Here is an 18,825-nt window from a genome sequence, read left to right as displayed (position 1 = left end):
TCCCCGAGCTGCCACTCATGGGCACTCACTGCTCTGCTGACACCAGGACTTATTCTTTCCACTCATAGGCATCTTCTGCTGCAAAGGCCCAAATTTCAAAATCCCAGGTAGCTTTTCATGGTGCCTGAGATGCTGCTGACTTTGGGGACAAGGACGGTGGTGAATGCTGTCACCAGCGTTTCTGAGCGCTGAGGCCCATCGTTCTCAGAGGGTGGAATTTTCTGGTTAAAAGTTTTCTGGTTAAAAGCTGCATTTGTACAGCTGCCACAGCCTGCGGACGGGGAGAGAGAGCTGGAGCCAACCCCTCCAGATCTGGAAGGGCTCCACAGAGATTGGGGTGCTTGTGGGGACGGGGAAGCATGCAGGATTTGCATAACATTTCTGTGTACCGTGACACTGGTGTCTCGTTCATCCTCCACCTCTTAGCTTGGGAGGCACCAGCAGTTCTTGTCCAGTCACTAGACACAGAAACAGGAATCGGCCCTGGGCTAGGACTAGGCTCCCGGGGCCCTGCAGGTGTCCTGGGGGTACAGAGAAGTGCGAGAAGGAAGGTGCAGCTTCACTTCCTCGCACTTGCCCGGTCCCTTGGGTACCTGCCCTCTCTAGGGGCCCCCACAGCTTAAGTGGGCCCTGGGGCAGGGGGGCAGGCGCAGGTCCAGCCATGCCCCTCGGACAGCAGAACGTTTCCACCAGTGCTCTCTCCCCAGCCCTGTCCCATCCCATCTCTCGGCACTTTGAGGCCAGCAAACCTCCCTTCAGATCACCTCGGTGTCAGGGTGTCAGGGTCGGGTGAGCCCCTCTGCCTGGAGCGCTGCCCCCACCCCAGCTCTTGGGCACAATGACTCTCATTGTCTTCCGTCTCTTATGCAATAAGGCTTAACAGCTTGTTGGAAAGGACAGGATGGCCTGTTAAACTGAAAAATCAAGCGCTTAGGAACATAAAAACTTATTTACTCTGCTGGAGAGTGAAAAGAGCCCCGTCCTCTCTTAGAAACATAAAACCGCTGGGACCTTGACACACAGCTCTTTTCCAGGAGCGTTCATTCCTTTAAGATGAGGTCACTCTTTCTCAAGAAAGGACCAAAGCCTTTTCTTCACAAACACAAAAATCCACGAATCGACTCTCAAAACACATTTTCTGGGATGAGCATTATTACTCTCATAATGGAAAAAATAATCACTCGTATTTCTGAATGTTTGAGTAGCAAGGCCTTGCAGATCGAAGCCACGGGCGACCACGTTTCCAGGTTGGTAGGAGCAGGTTCTCGTGTTTGGATGTGAAGCCCTAGCCTGACACAATGATTCTATCACAATTGTTTGCAGGATGAAAAAATAGGATATTTCTTACCCCAGAAAGAGCTCTGGGCGGAGTCCGAAGACCTGGTTGATGATTCCGGCTCTTTTGCTGACTTGAACTTGAGCCTCTATTTCTTTTGTCAGGAAAGGAAACCTGCCTGCCTGCCTGCCTGCCTGCCTGCCTGCGAGGAGCCAGGGCGATGGGCCGGCCAGGCCTGGCGGAGGTTCCACCTGCCAGGCATCAGCGCTAGGTGGCCTTGGAGAGGAAGTGGTGGCCAGTCCCTGCGATTTTGGTGATTCTATAGGCAAGGGTAGCAGAACGAGTCCTGCTTGAAACTCCTGCCATCCCCCAGCCCAGCGTGGGAAGGGCGCCTTCCGAAGGGAGTAAGACCGCAGCCACAGGGTGCCCGGGCGGCTCAGTGGCTGAGCACTTGCCTTGGGCCCAGGGCTTGATCCTGGGGTCCCAGGATCAAGTCCCGCATCGGGCTCCCTGCAGAGAACCTGCTTTTCCCTCTGCCCGTGTTGCCTCTCTCTCTGTGTCTCTCATGAATAAATAAATAAAATCTTAAAGGGGTGGGGGGCAGCAGCCAGTATGAGCCCTGAAGAAGCAGGGGCCAGGAGTGGGGACTGGCGGAGGTCAGATTTCCTGTAACTTCCTTTGTGGCATCCGTGGGAGAGCTGCCCACCTGGCAGTGAGGCCAGGAGGAGTGATTTAAGAAACCTCACTGCTCGGATTCTCCCCCTTCTCAGCATGTCCCCAGGCCCGTGGGAGACATGTTCCACTGCCAGCCACAGAAGCTGTCATACCCCTGCATTCTAGGACTTCCCCTCTAATCCTGCTCCTTAAATTAAAAAAAAATTTTTTTTTATTTTTTAGGTAATCTCTATAGCCAACGTGGGGCTTGAACTTACAACCCAAGATCAAGAGTCACATGCTCTACCAACTGAGCCAGCAGGTCCTCCTAAGGCTGCTCCTTAAAGATGGGAAGTGTGTGTCTTTCCCCCTCTTCAGTAAGGTTTACTGGGGTCTGGGTGGCAGATTGTTGCTGTCCTAAAGAGCTGCTTTCACTGGATTCTGTCTTAGTGTGTGACGTCGTAGGCTCCTGTGGAAAGTGCCAGGAGAAACCATTTGTGCCCACACACCTTTCTGCAACATAAGCACTTTCCTATATCAGAAAACATTTATCGAGAAGATAAAGTTGCAAATAACTGCTCACCACAGGAACTTCCTCCTCAAAACCATTTAAACATTTAAACAAATACTTGATGGTTCAACCGGTCAATAATTAACACCAAACAATTGTTTACTTCCCATGACTCCCTGCAACCTTCACCTCAGTGACAGCCCTCTCCTGTGTTCACCAGTCTTTATTATACTGTACGCCTTACTCAATTCTAATCAAGGGCCTGCAGAGAAAATCTTGCCTTATACTGGACCTCAAAACCCCCAAACCCCTCACCTACTGAGACTCTGTCAAGTTTGTGACCTCATTTATCATGATAAAGCTGGCAACTCAGTTTTCCCTTTCCAAAAAATAGTTTTGGAGGTATTTTTGGAGATCTAGTGTTTGACAAAGGATATGGTGAGACAAAGCATCCGTTGTCTGCATTGATTAGAAGGATATTCTTCGCCTTAGCAGAAAGACTTCTATTCGTTTACCTTGACCTAATTCATGGCATTATTATACGTTTTGTACACCATCTCCAGTGTGTGGAAGGAGGAAGGTATTTTTTTTAATTTTTTTTTTTTTTTTCCTGAGAGAGAGAGGGATAGAGAGAGCATGGAGGTGGTAAGGGCTTGCACTTCCTGAAAAAACTGTTTCCACTGAATCTTTGTCTCAGTATCTGTTTCTGGGAGAGCCCAAACTAAAAGAGGTACAAGCAAACAAAAATGAATAGAAACCAATAAAGTGCCTGACATATTATAAATATTCAAATACATGTTGGTTATATTACAGAGACAACCACGGCACAAAGTATATTCTCAATGTCTAGCCCAGAGCTGAGCACATAGTAGATATTCAGCAAATGCTTGGAGAGGGAGAAAACAGCCTAGTCAAGCACAGGTTGGGTAATCACCTAGTGGGGATACCATTGAGAGGTTGAAGAATCATCAGGTAAAATAGCCTTTGAATATCCACAGATTCAGAGTTCTATGGGTGTGACTGTTGCCACAGTTGTGGGGAGCCTTCTAGGTGCTAAGAGTGGGGGTTAGCCTGGGATTTTCACTTAACCTCTCATTTTCCATTGAATTTCCCACAAGATTTATCTTAAACAGCTTTGTTAAGGTGTAATTTATATATCATAATTTTTACCACCATCAGAGTTGTAGGACTATTACTACTATTCAGTTCCAGAATATTTTCATCACTAACCATTTCCTCAAAAACTTGTAGCATGAATCAGCACTTCATTCTTTTTGATTGCCAAATAGTATTCCATTGCATGGATATACCATATTTTGTTATCCATTCCTTAGTTGATGAGTATTGGGCTATTTCCACTTCCTGGTTATTATGAATAATACTGCTAACAATAGTCATGTACATGTTTTTGTGCATTCAAATGTTTTCATACATGTATGTACACACACACACACCCTAGGAGTAGAAATGCTAGATCATGTGGTAACTCTGTGTTGAACTTTTTGAACACTATTTTGCAATTTTGCATACCTACCAATAAGGAAGGAGGGTTCCAATTTCTCCTTATCCTCACTATTCTTGTTATTGCCTCTTTTTTTTTTAAGACTTTATTTATTTATTCATGAGAGACACAGAGTGAGAGTGAGAGAGGCAGAGACACAGGCAGAGGGAGAAGCAGGCTCCATGCAAGGAGCCCGACGTGGGACTCCATCCTGGAACTCCAGGATCTCACCCTGAGCTAAAGGCAGGCACTAAACTGCTGAGACACCCAGGGATCCCCCAACTTCATCCTTTTGTATGTGGATATCCACTTGTCCCAGAACCCTCTGTTACAAAGACTACTCTTTCCCTCATCAGATTGTCTGAATACCCTTGTCAAAATCAATTGACCATAAATGTAAGACTTTCTTTCTGCACTCTCAATTCTACTCTACTTATCTATATATCTATCATTATCTCAGTGTTACAATGTTTTGATTACTACACTTTGCAATTTTGAAATCAGGGTGTATACGTCTTCTAACTTTATTCTTTTTCAATATCCTTTTAGCTATTCTGGGTCCCTTGCATTTCTACATACATTTTAATATCAGTTTGTCAATTTCTGTAGAAAAAAACAGCCAGGATGTTGACAGGGATTGTGTGTGATCTGTGAATCAATTTAGGGAGTGTGGCTATCTTAACAATATTAAGTCCTTCAGTCTACAAAAATAGGCTATCTCTCCATGTATTTTTTTTTCTTCGGTTGTCTACAATAATGTTTTTTAATTTTCAGTGTACCAGTATTGCACTTCTTTTGTTAAATTTGTTCTGAAATATTTTCTTCCTTTTGATGCTATTGCAAATGAAATTCTTAATTTCATTTTTGAGTTTTCATGGTTAGTATATAAAAATGCAGTTTTATGATCCCACAAAATTGTAAAAATCTGTATCTTTCCTTTTAAAATCGAGAGTTGTCATTTCCAAGGAATATTTTGTCCATCTTAAGGCATGGGATTCTTTGAAGCCTGCCACGGAGCACCAAAAGCTGGCTGCTGTCCTTGAGAAATTCTTGGCATGGGGAAGTAAAGTGTGTGATTTACATAGTCCAGATAAGGCAGGTTTACACAGCCATGCACTTTAAGAAATGAGAAGTCCCTGAGCAAAGAACACAGATCTAGGGGTACTACAAACAGCTTACACAATGAATATTAAACTCAAAGAGCTGAAGTATGATGGGAACAGGAGAAGTGTCTCTTAAGAAAAAAACTCATGAGAACCCACCCAGGGAAAATAGGGTATGCATGCTAGTACCAACTTTGGACATTGGCTACAAAATTTAGAGCTTTAAGGGATCACGGGATCATCCAGGCTGCTCCCCCGAATTTACAGATGAGAACACTAGGTCTAGAAAGGGAAGTGGTAGGATGTGCTACACAGGAGAAAAAGCAAAGGATTTAAAAACAAATGCCTGGGTCATCACTACCAGGAGACTTTGGGAGAGGGTCCTTAGCTGCTGGCAGCCTCAGTTCTTTCTCTGTAAAAGGAGAAAAATGTTGTGTGCCTTGTAGGGTGGTCATTAAGGAATCAGTGATTCAATGAGTCACCAGTCTTTCCTGGCACCATGTGCCAGGCACTGTGCTCGGTCCTGGGGACAGAGTGGGGAACAAAAGAGACACAGTGCATGACCACAGAAGAGTGGATTTAGGGCGAAGCTTAAATGACACAGGCTCAACTCTGTGTTTCTCGGGCTCAATTTAAGTTTCAGTTAAATTTCCTGTGGGCAGGGACCTATTGCATTTACTTCTAAGCCTTGAGTGCCTGGCACATGCCTGGCACCTTTTAGATACTCAAAATAAGTCCATTGAACTAAACAAATGTTCTTTTCTTACCCCAAGACAAAGGAGCACTTTAGACCCTGAAGGGGAGAACAGGGTTTGTCCTGTAAGAATAGAACATTTCAGGAGGAGGTGATGACCAGCGTGGGACCTGGCAGGAGACCAGGTGTTGGGCCAAAGGAAAAGGCACATCATCAGTTGAGCTAGGATTTATTTTATTTTATTTTATTTTTAAAAGAAAGATGTCCTATGATAAATTTAAAACAAACAAACCTTTCTGGTCCCTTTTCCCTTCCAGTGACATCTACGTATGAATGTATTTTCTCATCAAAGGAGTCAGTTATTCGTAGCCATGTAAGCTATGTTTTAAAAGAAGTAAATGTAATGTGTGTCAGCATCACTCTGAGAAAAACGTAAAAGCAGATCTGTGCATATTCTCACAAGCTTGAGCCCATCCAAACTGGGATAATAAGAATTCTGAAGGTAACATGACTATGGCAAAAAGGGAATAACATCTGGGTCAGGGGTCCAGGCCTCTGTGAATCACTGTAGATTTCTTCATGGGCAGGACCATCACCCTCCTTGCTGGGTTCACAATAGCTTGAGGCAAGCAGTCCTGTTGGGAGGGTGCAGAGGGAGCAGGAGCCAGGCTGGGAGCCCTGGACAGCAGATTACCAGGGGCCACATGGCAGGCATTACACAGCGCCAGCCAGGTTCCCTGGCCCTCCTGGCCTCATGAAATCAGCCCTCTGTAGACATTATGAATGAGAGCAAAAAAGAGTGGATTTAGACAGCAATTCTCAGGTGAGAATCTAGATGCTTGGGTTCGAGGTCTGGCTGTTTCTCAGTGGCAATGTGACCTTGATGGAGTCACCCCAATTCTCTGAGTATCAGCTCCCTCACTTGTAAGATGAGAAGCTGGAACTGGGTCAGACATAACAAACATCCAAGGGGCATGCCTGGCTCCTGTGTCTTGTCCACGGTGGACATCAGTAGTCTGTCATCCTTTGCTTCCATCCCACTTGGCTGCCCGAGGGACCCCTTTACATACCGGAGCCACATGGAGCCAGCACCAGGCACATGGGACAGGAGCCCAAGATACAACCTACCTGCCACACTTTGCCGGTTTTCTAAAGCCTTTTTACCCTTACACGATGTGATTCTCAATCTGTTTCCGTATAGACTTGTCCGGGCTTCCTACAAAAGTTGTCATGAGGCAGAAAATGGATGATTCCATAGTCAAGAAATAGCCTGAGGTGGCTCAGTGTAAATAAATGCAAGCTGTATGATTATTTAGGCAGAGGGTTCTCAGCACTGCTGTCACACAGTTAGGGCTTGCCCGGTGCTACAGGGAGAGAACCACCTGTTGGACTTGGTCAAAGATGGTGCATGGAGGTGGAGATTGAGTAGTCGGGCAGACATGGAGGAAGAGTTTTGAAAGGTTTTTTGTTTTTCCTGCAGTATAAACTTCCAGTTCTGTGCTAGAATTAATTCCATTCCATGCCAGAACTGTTAGGGCAGGGTTGCTAGGAAATTAGTGGCTGTTAGTCTGGGTGAGTTTAGATAGGAATGTGTCATTCATACAATGCAGACAGGGAAGGGCTTTGAAGTGTATGAAACTGGTCTCTGTCCGGTGCTATTTAAGGAAGCACAGTGCAGGCCTTTTTTACTCAGAGCCAAGGTGGAGAGTCTTTCCCAAGGTGATCTAATTCTCAGGGTTGGGTGGCGTGCAGCGCTGGCCAGTCTTGCATTTGTCTGGCCTGACAGTGCCCTCGGCTGAGCTCAGCTGCTGCACGCTTGGGAGCAGAGTGTTGGCTGCCCTGGAAGGAAGGTGAGGTCTCTTTAGAAATGAGCCCCAGAAACCTAATTCACCTCCAAAGAATTCACCCCTTAGAACTGCGAATTGGCATCCTTAGGAACAGGCACCCATCTCCAGCCTCATCTTCCCCGCCTCATTTCTCTCCAGAGCACTCCCCACCAGTTCACCCCCAGCGCACCCTGGTGATCGATCTGTTCGGAGTCTTTCTAGTCTCTCTAGCTAGTGTGGAAGCTCCACGAGGGCATGGGTTTTTGTCTGTCTTGTTCACAGCTGTTTCTCTGGTACCTAACACAGTCTCTGGAGCATAAGAGGCACCAACAAGTATTTGTTAAATGACCAAATCCATTTATCTCTTTGATATTCTGTTCCTCTGGACACCTGGGTTTGTCTCCTCTAAGACAACTTCTGCTGAGTAACTTCTGAAGGTCTGGCATTATTCCTGGGGTTGGGGTTTGGCACCTAGGAGGGAGGTTGAAAAGGAAAGGAAAGAGAGTTCCTACTGAGGGTTGAGGGGAAAGATGACATACCAGTAGTGTCCTTCATGTAGCACTTCTTAGCAGGCTGGGTGGGTGCTCCCTCCCTCACTGTTGATTTGTGCCCCAAATCAGCCTTTTTAAGTAAGTAAACTGAGCTGCGTTTTTCAGAGGAAGAGATGGAGGTTTATGGAAAGTCAGTAATTTGCCTGAAACCACATGCCTGGGAAGTGGTAGGCCTGGGCCTTTATGAGATACCAGTGCTGCCTTCAGCAGCCGGCTGCCCACCTTCTGTTTCCTCTTTCACCCTCTGTCGGACTAGCTGCTTTCCAGAAGATCAAAACTGTTTGACCCATCAGCATCTCACGGAAGTCCCATCAGAGAATAGGACAGCGTGCGGATGATGGCGAACTTGTGTGTTTGTTTAATCGGCCTTGGTTTGAGGTTGCTACCATTATGAGCTCTAAAAAGCAGAGTGATTTCATCATGACACTTACTCGTAGGATGAAAGCGTACGTGTGGAAGAAGATTCAAGTTTGGAATCAGATTAAATAATAAAATTTTCTTCTAATCGAGTTTCTCTTCTATCTTATTCATCGTAGTTTTTCCCCCCTTTGCTCGTTAAGTTTGTGAAATAATTTTAAAACTTACAACGTTAATGTCCTTTGCCGGGCTCTCAGGCAAAAAACCACATCTGTTTTTAGAAAAGGCCTCGATGTTTGCTCACACTCTGATGAAACATGCTCCTCCTTAGATCTGATGGGAAGGTCAACAGCATGTTCTAAATACAGCCATGCCCCGGCATCCCGGCCTGGGACCCAAAACCCTGCAGGCCAGAAACTGACAGATGAAAAGATATCCCACGTCATCAGATTAGGAAAATGTGAATCAAGGCCGCAGCGAGGTATCATCTCACACACACTCAGATGGCTAAAACAAAAAAGATAACAGAATAACAAGTGCTGGTGAGGATGTGGAGAAATTGAAACTCTGAAACATGCCTGGTGGGAGTGTGACGTCGAATGAACAATGAATGTAGGACTTTGTCGATAACACAAAGAATTGCAAAATGACCAGCATGCATCTCAGTGCAATTTTAGCACAGCTGGACAGGAGCTCTTTATTTCTCGGGGAAACCCGCCCCTCTTCCTGTTTGCCAGGTCTCTTGTCCACGGAATGACATCCATCTAGTTGCTCAAGCCGAAACCCAGGGTCATCAAAGACTTCTCTCTGCCTTCATTCCATCCATGGGCAAGGCCTCGCACTCTCCCCCACTTGCACTGCGCCTGTCCTAGTCCAGCCCCCGGTGGCTGGGCCCTCATCCACCGTGACACCCTCCATGCCAGTCTCTCTGCTCCTTACAGCCCATGCTACACTCACTCCACAGCTAGGGTAAGTCCCATCCCATCGCTGCCCCGGCTGAGAATCTGCAGTGGCTTCCCAGTGCACTTAAAATGAATCCCAAAGTTTCATTGAATGAAACCCATGCTGGCAAGACTCAGCACAAGCGGCCCCTGCCCCCTCTCTGGCTCTGCCTCCTACACCGCTCTCCCTTTCACCGTGTCCCAGCCGCACCAGCCAGCCTACTTTCTGTCACCCGACAAGCCAAGCTCCTTCTATTTCGGGCCTTTGCACTGGCTGCTCCCTCTGCCTGGAATGCTCTTCCTCCAGAACATTGCATGGCTCCTCCTCTTCACTCTGGTTCAGTTCAGATAAAATGTCCTCAGTGAAGCCACAGCTCCTGTCCTGAGTTACCCTCTATTTATCTGTTCTACTTCCTTTATAGAACCTGCTACGATCTGAAACTGTCTTGTGTGTTTATTTACATGTCAAGTACTGTCCTTGTCCTCAGCTGGAGCACAAGCTTCAGGAGGCCAGAGACTTTGGCTGGTCATCCACAGCTACTAATGCCTGACATGTCATTGGCTCGGAGTAAACATTTCTTACGTGAATGACACGATGTCAGTGCTCCAGCCCTGGTTTCCACTATGTTTGCCTTGTTCTAAGCACAATATAAGGAGGTTTATGAAACTGAAAATAATACAATTTATTGAATACCAGCCTTTAAAAAATGAGAATAGGATGCTTAGGTGAGTTCTTAGCTTTGCAGTACCCCAGAGCCCTGTTCTTGGGATACCTACCTCCTCTCCATCCACACTCACCCTGTGATCTTCCCTCCAGTGTCATGGTGCCAAGCACCCCCAGTTTGTTACGCCCAGCCCAGATATCTGCTTGAAAATCCAACTCGCTCATCCTCACTTGGTGTCTAGCCAGCCCCTCATCCTTAGTACGTCCGAATCTGCTATGCCCCTATTCTGCTACTGCATTCGAGGGTCGACTGTACACCCAAAATATAACCCATTCTTACCTGCCCCTGCTACTCAGGCCCCATCACCTCTGAACTCCTATAACTGTCTCCTAACTGGTCTCCAGGGTTTGCCTTTGTCTTCTCTGACCTCAGTTCATTAGCTAGAGTCACCCTTGAGAATCATGTCACTCCTCCACTCAGAACCCTCAGATGCTTTTCATCTTAGGCAGCACAGGATCCAAGCACACCAGAGCCCTCCCAGGCCTTCTTCTGGCTACTGTCCTTGTTCCTCCCTCACCACTCTGCGGCCACGCCGGCCCCCTTGCTGTTTCTTCAACGTGCCCAGTACACTTCTGCCTCAGGAATTTTGAATTAGCTGGTCCCTCTGTCTGGAATGTTCTTCCCCAGGGAGCCACATAGTCCACTCCCTCACCTCCTCAGGCTTTGCTCAAATGGCATCTTCTCAGAGCGTTTTTCTCAGATGTCCACTCTATTTAAAATTCACCTCTCTCACCATCTTCCCCGTCCTTGATTTATTTTCTACTTTATTTTTTTCTAAAGATTTTGATTAGTCATTCATGATAGACCCAGAGAGAGAGGCAGAGACACAGGCAGAGGGAGAAGCAGGCTCCCTGTGGGGAGCCCAATATGGAACTCGATTCCAGGGCCCCAGGATCACATCCTGAGCCAAAGGCAGATGCTCAACCACTGAGCCACCCAGGCATCCCTATTTTCTACTTCTAATATAATATTACACATACGCATATATAATATTTATAATATTACATATATGTGTATGTATAGATAACTCTTTATAATACATATATAACATTGCTTATGCACATATGTAGTATTACATATACACATAGGCATGTATAGGTAATTATATATATAATACATAGACAATATTACCAATATGCCTATGTCATTTGTTTACCATGTACCCCCCACTAGAATATATGCTTCTTCATGGGAACGTCTGTCTAAGCTCAGGGTAGGATCTAGAAGAGCACTTGGCACGTAGTGGGCACTCAATAGCTTTCATTAAATTTATTAAAGTTGATGAAGCTAGGAATGAGGCAAGAACATGAAACACATGCTATGAGGTCTTTATAAGAGTTAGTACGGGCCACCAACTTGCCTCTCAGCTTTCCAACAGTCAATACCACACATGGAAAAAATGGTCTAGTTACATGTGGACCATTACAGTTGGAATGCTTGTCTCTCAGATCAAACTCTTCAGAAAAATCATCTTCCTGATACTAGGACCAGAGAGAAATTTCTCCCATGAGCCCTTCTGAAGAGGTTGTATATCGTGAGCAAGCTCCTCCACCAGAACGTTTAGAGAACTATGGTAAGGCTCATAATGTTTCTTATCACATTCTCCAGTGTGGTCGATGCCTTATGCCAGAGTGTAATTAAGTAAAAGCAAGTGCATGCAGAGTCAGAACAATGTGGTCCACAGTCACAGCTTTTTATTTACCTGGGTTGTTCCAGGAACAAACCTTCAGTGCCCAGGAGCAGACATACTTCATGGCTCTTGGGGTTGCTTATCTCAATCAAGCTTTAGTTGAACACCAAATAGCAGAGAGTTCAAACACACATCTGCGGAGAAATTTGCAGGTAATCTATGAGACAAGGCTTTCCTGGAAAATTATGGAGGTTTACACCAAGATAGCTTTGGAGGTGCCATCATGGTCCACGTAAATAGCACATCTTGGAGCCTTGCAGTGCACAACCTGCACGACTGTATAAGGCATTCCTATTTATGAGGCTGGATAAGCGTAAAGACATAGGCTTTAACCAGTAACCAAAGCAGATATATTTATAAAGGTATAAAAAGTACACGTATTTATAAAAGTTCCAGTGCCAAAAAAGAACACATAATATTCACTTACTAGAGAAATGGGCTAAAAGGGCTAAAATACCTCAGTGGAACTCCCATTGGTTCCCGTCGGGAGTGTGGTTTGCCTTTAAGTGCACAACTGTGAAGTAAACATTGAGGTAGATGACTGAGTTACAGTGGTCTTTGGGATGGCGAGCTATAAGCTGCTCAGATCGGGGCAGTTACCAAATCTAACAACTATGGTAAGTTTATCCACTAAAAAATTCAATTATATAAGATTTACAGTTAGTAGTATAGACATTCACCCCACTGGGCATCCGTCACCTCTTCCACCCAGAGGTTCTTATCTTGCATATTACAGGAAAATTGATACTCCCCTGTGTCTGTATGCGAGAAGCACATTTCTTGAATTTTTGTGATGAATCAAGGAATTAATTTTACACATCCTCCCTCCCCCAAAGATATGCAATTTTTGCCTTTCATCTATGGGAGGATATGAGGAAATTGCACGGTAATTAAGCTAAAAAATATGTAAGATGGTGATGACTAAGCAAACACCTCAGCTTTCATAATTGTGGCTAGCTCAAGTCTCCAGGAATGCATTCACAGGGGTAGGGGCAGGGAGTTCTCAAACCCTCCTGGAGAGCCTGCCGTGAGCCAAGCACTAAGCTAAGCACTAAGTTAAACACTTTGCTGAAGTTGAGTTGAGATGGGGGTGGGGGTGGGGGTGGCGGGCTTGACCCTGGACAGCAAGGAGCTCCCAGCCTGGTGGTGCAAAGTTATCTGGCACTGTGAGGCAGTGCACGCTGAGCCCACTGGGAGGAGCTGACCACGTGTGATCCCTGTGGATGAGAGGGCTCCAGGGGCTCCAAGGGGGGTGGGCTCTGAGTTAGTTGATCTTGAAGAAGAACAGGATGTGGCAAGTTGAGGTCCCATAGAGGAGAGGGGCTCACCAACCTCCTACCTCTGACTATCTTATGACCTCCATTCGTAAGAGGGAAGTTAGACACGTTAAGGCCACTGTATCTGTGGGTCTCTTTGCTCTGGCAGCTTCACCTCTAGCCTAACTGATACACCTGTGGGGTTGTTCTTTGGCTTCTTTCTTCCTGACCCATCCAGCCTCGTATGACTCAGCAAGAAGGAAGGAAGGGAGCCGATGACAAGAGGATCCTTGTGATGAGCCAGGCATTATCCTAAACAAACAAACAGATAAACAACTGTAACTTCCCCCTGACTCTGCCAGGCAGGATGTATCATTCACATCTAGAGATAAAGATCCAGAGGTGCAAAGATTTTCCAGGATCACTCACAGCTAGTAAGCAGGAAAGACCAAGAACCCACATAGATCTGACTCTTCCTGTGACTCGTGTAATTGAGTGGAGACAGGTAGAGTGTCAGAGCACTGTGTCAGGTGTCCCCTGGGTCTGTCTTCACTCCAGGAGGGCAAGAGGGAAAATCCTTGATGTTCTACTGAATTCACACAGGAGCAGGTGACCTGGGGAACATAGGGGCAGGCAGCATTCTTTTAGGACTAGATAGGCACTTGGAAATTTCTAGTTGAACCACTTCATCTTATGGATGAGAAAACTGATGATTGGAAAGGTGAAGCGGTTTGTCCAAAGCTCAGTGGTGCCTAGATAGCTCATGGCTCTCTTCCGCGCAGCACGCTATGGACCTTATCTCCATGGCCATCATGGACAAAAGCAAATGAGACTGCGTGTTTCCTTGTAGACCTTTCTCCTGTGTCTCTGGGTTCAAGAAGCAGGTAATGAAGGAGGGTGCTGTATGTTGATGGAGAAGCCAAGGACAGAAATGTGCTTCAATTACTGACCATTGACCACGTATATTTATTTAGGCTGTCTCTCTGACTAACAATGGGAAACTTTGTCCTCATCAAAGAGACTCCAGGCCCAGGCAGTAAGTAGAGAGGGATTTGAGGGAAGGGGCAGGGGTTTGGGTGAGGATGGGAGGGAGGAGGGCCACCGGGACAATCTGAGATACGTAATAGGGAGGCCATCACCACAAGTTGTCTGGGATCCTGAGGATTACAACCAAGCTGGTTTGCATGTTGGAGCTCAGCACTGCCTTCCAGAAAAGATATTTCAGTGATGAAATAAGAGCTTTTGTATCTGTTTAGGGAGCTCACTACATTCCCTCAAGGCTCCTGACATGAGAAAGCTGAATCAGGAGCTGGCCCATTTGTTAAATAGATGCAGAGATTTATTGGTTTCTCAAGGCTTCATTAACCGATTCTGTATGGGCGTATTTCCCTTCCTTAAATGGATCATTAGGAAATATTGGACACAAATCAGGAATTCCATTTCTAAATAAACACATTTCTACCCACACAGATAACTTGACTCATTCTAATACAGGCAACTTCTAATAAATAAAAGATTTTTTTCACCTCAGAGGTTGACTTCTCACCGGAACCTAGGTGAGGATCTAGAGGGGTCTTTCCAGAGTCTGCATGGGCTGCTGTAACACGACATGTTAGAGATAAAAAGCACCATAGACCTGAAAGTTTTAAATCTTATATGTTTTCATTTGCTGGTCACTTGGGATGATATCTGTGGATCATATTATTCTTCCCACTTGATAGATAGGCAAACTGAGGCTTCAAGTGACCAAGGACTGGCCCAAATCCACACAGTGAGAAACCATCCCTTTTCAGTGCCTTTTCCCACTTTCCCACAGCACCTGCTTTCTTGGCAGGTAAGTGAAATGCCACAAAATAAAAGACTGGATGAGGGATCCCTGGGTGGCTCGGCGGTTTGGCGCCTGCCTTCGGTCCAGGGCATGATCCTGGAGTCCCAGGATCGAGTCCCACGTCAGGCTCCCTGCATGGAGCCTGTTTCTCCCTCTGCCTTTCTCTCTGTGTCTCTCATGAATAAATAAATAAAATCTTAAAAAAAAAAAAAAAAAGACTGGATGATCCACCAAGGACACTTTATTCATTCATTTAAACAATTTTTACTGAGTGCCAACTGTGTGTCAGGTACCATTTGAGGTGGCAGGAATTCAGCAGTAAATAAAGCAGAGAAGAAACCCATGGCTGGCTATTCTGGTCCTTTGATTCCTGTCCCTTTCTAGCTGGTCACACCTGATGTTCATGTAGAGTTTACTGGTTGACAATATGCTTTCCTGTGTGTTGTCTCCTGGACCCCATGCCGCTGTCCTCAGAAAGGCTGGGTGTGTTGCCCACAGGCACATAGAGCTGTAGGCACATTCCTACTGAGCTTTCCTGACAGCGTCCTCTCTGGTGGCCCTGAGGCTCATTGGCACTTTCTCCACAACCAGCCAAAGGTCAGAGCTACTTGTGGGAGCACCCAAGAAGGAGCCCTTGGGGCTGTTCCACCACCACTCCCAGCCCTCCTGGCCCACACAGTTTGATGGTTTTCCTGAGAGCTGAGTGGTAGGGAAGAGGGTCCCCCCAGCAATGGTAAGTTCAAAACCATCAAAGCCAAAGGATGTGACCACAGGCAGAGAAAAGACACAGGTGGTGGTGCCCTTCTCTTGTGACCTGTGTGTCACTTGGAGAGAGATCAGGTTGGGCCAAGAGTACACAGGAGCTAGAGATACAGGTTATGCAGCGTTAGACTGGGGCCTGGGCACACCTGAGATTCATATGTATTTGTTCTAAAGGCAGCTTTGGCCTTCCCGCTGGCAGTGAGCTTCTGGGGTGGCAGGGTCCCTCTGAGACCAGGGTGGGTTCAGCCTGTAGGAGGCAGGGAGTGGGGAGTGAGCACCCCTGATGAGACAGGTACACTGGTAGATCCTGGGTCACCCATGAGAGCTGTGGGACCTTGGACAAGATACGTAACCCCCTGAACCTTGGAATCTTCTAGATCTAGAAAACAGGGACACTAACACCCACCCTGGCCCCGTTGTAAGCACACACACGATACTTGAGATGCATATAGGCAACTGCACACAGTAAGCCCTCTGTTTTGTGCTTTTAATTGTTCTATGAGGGGCTTTTCCAAGTATGCTTTTCTCTTTTTCAATAAAATTGTTTCCTGATCATGTAGAAAATTATGGTGATAGCTATTTTGGAAAACACAGAAAAACAAAAAGAAAAAAATTGCCTAAGTTCCCAGCACTCAGAAAGAACTACTGTTAACATGTTAACATCTTGGTACACTTTAGTATAACACATAGTGACACACACAGACATACATACATATGTCATATAATTTTGTGAGTGGGAAGGTATTCATTTTTTTCTTTCATTTTCACTTAACATATATTTTTTAAAGATTTTATTTTTTTATTCATGAGAGAGACAGAGAGGCAGAGACACAAGCAGAGAGAGAGAGAGGCAGAGAGAGGGAGAAGCAGGCTCCATGTGGAAACCTGATGTGGGACTTGATCCAGAGTCTCCAGGATCATGCCCTGGGCCGAAGGCAGGCGCCAAACCGCTGAGCCACCCAGGTGTCCCTCACTTAACATATTTTGGGCATTTTTTCACATCATTAAAAATTCCTAGAAACATCATTTTCAAAAGTTTCAAAGTAATAGGTTTTTTCAATCATTAATATTGTACATAAATCTTTGTTTTTGATTATTTCATATTTTTCTGTTCATCTCCAATTTTGCAGATGGATTGATCAAAACACATGAACTTTTTTTTTAAAGAAAAGCTTAGTAAATTTGCTCAAAGGAAGCTTAAATGATACAGAACGGAAAATATTAGAAATCCATATACAATAAAAATTGAATATAGATTAACAGACCTCACATTTCCAGTGAAGCATCATCATCATACAAATATATTCATTTTTTTTCTTTTCTATAGGGACCACACATACATACATGACCTCATGATTCTTGCAAAACAAAACAAACGACACTAAAAATATCCTCAACTTTTAAAAATTGTGTGAAATAAATTACAGCAACAGCATTATACCTGAATGTAAACCCCTGGTTTAATTTCATGATTTATCATGCCAGCAACATGGCTGGTTTTAATTTTGTAAAACAGATATTGGTGTCATAATACATTGGCTTCCTAATAACGAAAGCATTTTGCATTCACGGTATCATGTAGACAAAAAAAATTTAATATTATTTGCTATGACATTTTTAAACTTTCAAAACGGTCTCAACATGAGAAAATCTCTGCACACGTTTCAGGGACTTCTGAAGCACAATCTTGAATCAGTCTTTGTGGTTCCTAGTAACACCCCGTCTTATTCTTTTTCAGACAGTTTAACTTACATTCTTATGCAATATGCAGTATGGTATTAAGACCCAGTGGTTCTTAAACAACATTACCAAATAACCAAATGAATCAACCTCAAATGCCATAAAAGTAACCATCTTCATAGGGCACTTTCCCTTCATGGAATTTGAAGCTATCCCTTTTGGAAGTTTCTACTTCTATGTGAAATAGGCTGTTAAGATTTCATTAGTGACTTCTCTATGTAGCTTTTTTATACAAGAAAAAAAGATGGTTTTGATTTCTTCCATAGTTCAAAATTTTCAGTTAAGACATGTTTTTGGAAGTCATAGGGTCCTGGGATGTTTCAAATAACAAAAATGAAGTCTCTGAGTACAGCTGTAATACATCCTTAGCCATATGACCAGTATATCTTGAAACCAAAAGTAAAATGATTGTCTAGTTCCCATAATCTACTTAATTCTTGTTTAAAAATCTAAATATTTCTACCATGTATAATTTCTGGTTTGGATGATTATTCTGGCCACTACCTTTATGATGTTTGAAGCCAGGTTAAACCAATCATCACATATTTTTCTAATTTGCCTCTAAGTCGTGACTTTCCTAGAGGCAACAAGTCTACCCAGTAGTCCGGTGAGATGCTTTTTCTTTCCCATAAATTCTCAGTGAGTACAGGAAGGCTCCTATCCTCACCAAGCAAGCTGCAAGTTCACCTGTACTTCTCACTCTTTGGAAAGTTAAAGCTATATTCAATCCCAAATTCCTGCTGAGCTAAATTTGTTTCATTGCCTCACAGTTCTGAGGAACCTCAGGGGAAATCACTCACTATATTTTGATATTGAGCTTCCTGTCCCTGAAGAATCACTGGAATCAACGAAATCTGTTGGACTCTCATAGGGTAACTGTACAGGCAGGTGGCTGGCACAAGCCAGTTCCTCTTCTCGGCCTTGTCACAGCCCCCACATCTAGGAGACTGTTTTCCAGGACAAGGATTTGGAAAAGGATGAACTTTTTTTTTTTTTCCTGCCGTAGATGACCTTATGTAGTTTATCTGGGCATTTTGTAGCTTGTCCTAACTGTTCTGTTTAAGTAAGCAGCTAACCATTTTGGAGATCTCTTAACTTTCATCATGTTCCTATTGGAGAGATTAGACATTGTTTTTTGTTTCTGTTTCTGTTTTATTTTTTTTCGTAACATCAATGAAGCAATCCTCAGTATTACTGCAAAAATTTCAGTTTTTAACATTTTGGGTTCAGATGCCATAATTTCTTAAGTACTGGTGGTGCCTCGACCCAGTCCTGGAGCTGATGACCTCAGGAGCAATCCTTTGCTCCCAGTCAGGTCCCACTTCGGGGCAGCTAGCTGCAGGCAGGGACAGCCACTGGCTGGTAGAGGCCCCTCGGCTGGCCCTGCCCGTCTCAGGTAAAGGGGAAAAG

At 44.9% G+C, this 18,825-nt stretch overlaps 1 long non-coding RNA gene and 1 pseudogene across 2 annotated transcripts in view; one reads left to right on the top strand and one right to left on the bottom strand.

Annotated features, from left to right (window-relative positions):
• The window catches only part of LOC140598369 (uncharacterized), a 30,758-nt gene extending 22,133 nt beyond the window's left edge, over positions 1-8,625 (top strand). The window contains exons 2-3 of one of the 2 annotated variants that reach the window (XR_012000763.1): positions 1,441-1,589; positions 2,174-8,625. This is a non-coding gene — a long non-coding RNA (uncharacterized lncRNA). The remainder of the gene's footprint in view (positions 1-1,440; positions 1,590-2,173) is intronic. The other variant, XR_012000762.1, reaches the window with a different exon arrangement.
• Positions 8,626-17,695: 9,070 nt separating this feature from the next.
• On the bottom strand, positions 17,696-18,544 carry LOC112918339 (KATNB1-like protein 1 pseudogene; annotated as a pseudogene).
• Positions 18,545-18,825: the final 281 nt, after the last annotated feature.

Source organism: Vulpes vulpes, chromosome 3 (assembly GCF_048418805.1).
Source record: "Vulpes vulpes isolate BD-2025 chromosome 3, VulVul3, whole genome shotgun sequence".
NCBI lineage: Eukaryota > Metazoa > Chordata > Mammalia > Carnivora > Canidae > Vulpes > Vulpes vulpes.
The sequence above is the reverse complement of the archived record's forward strand: the minus strand, read 5'-3'. Positions and strand labels throughout refer to the sequence as shown.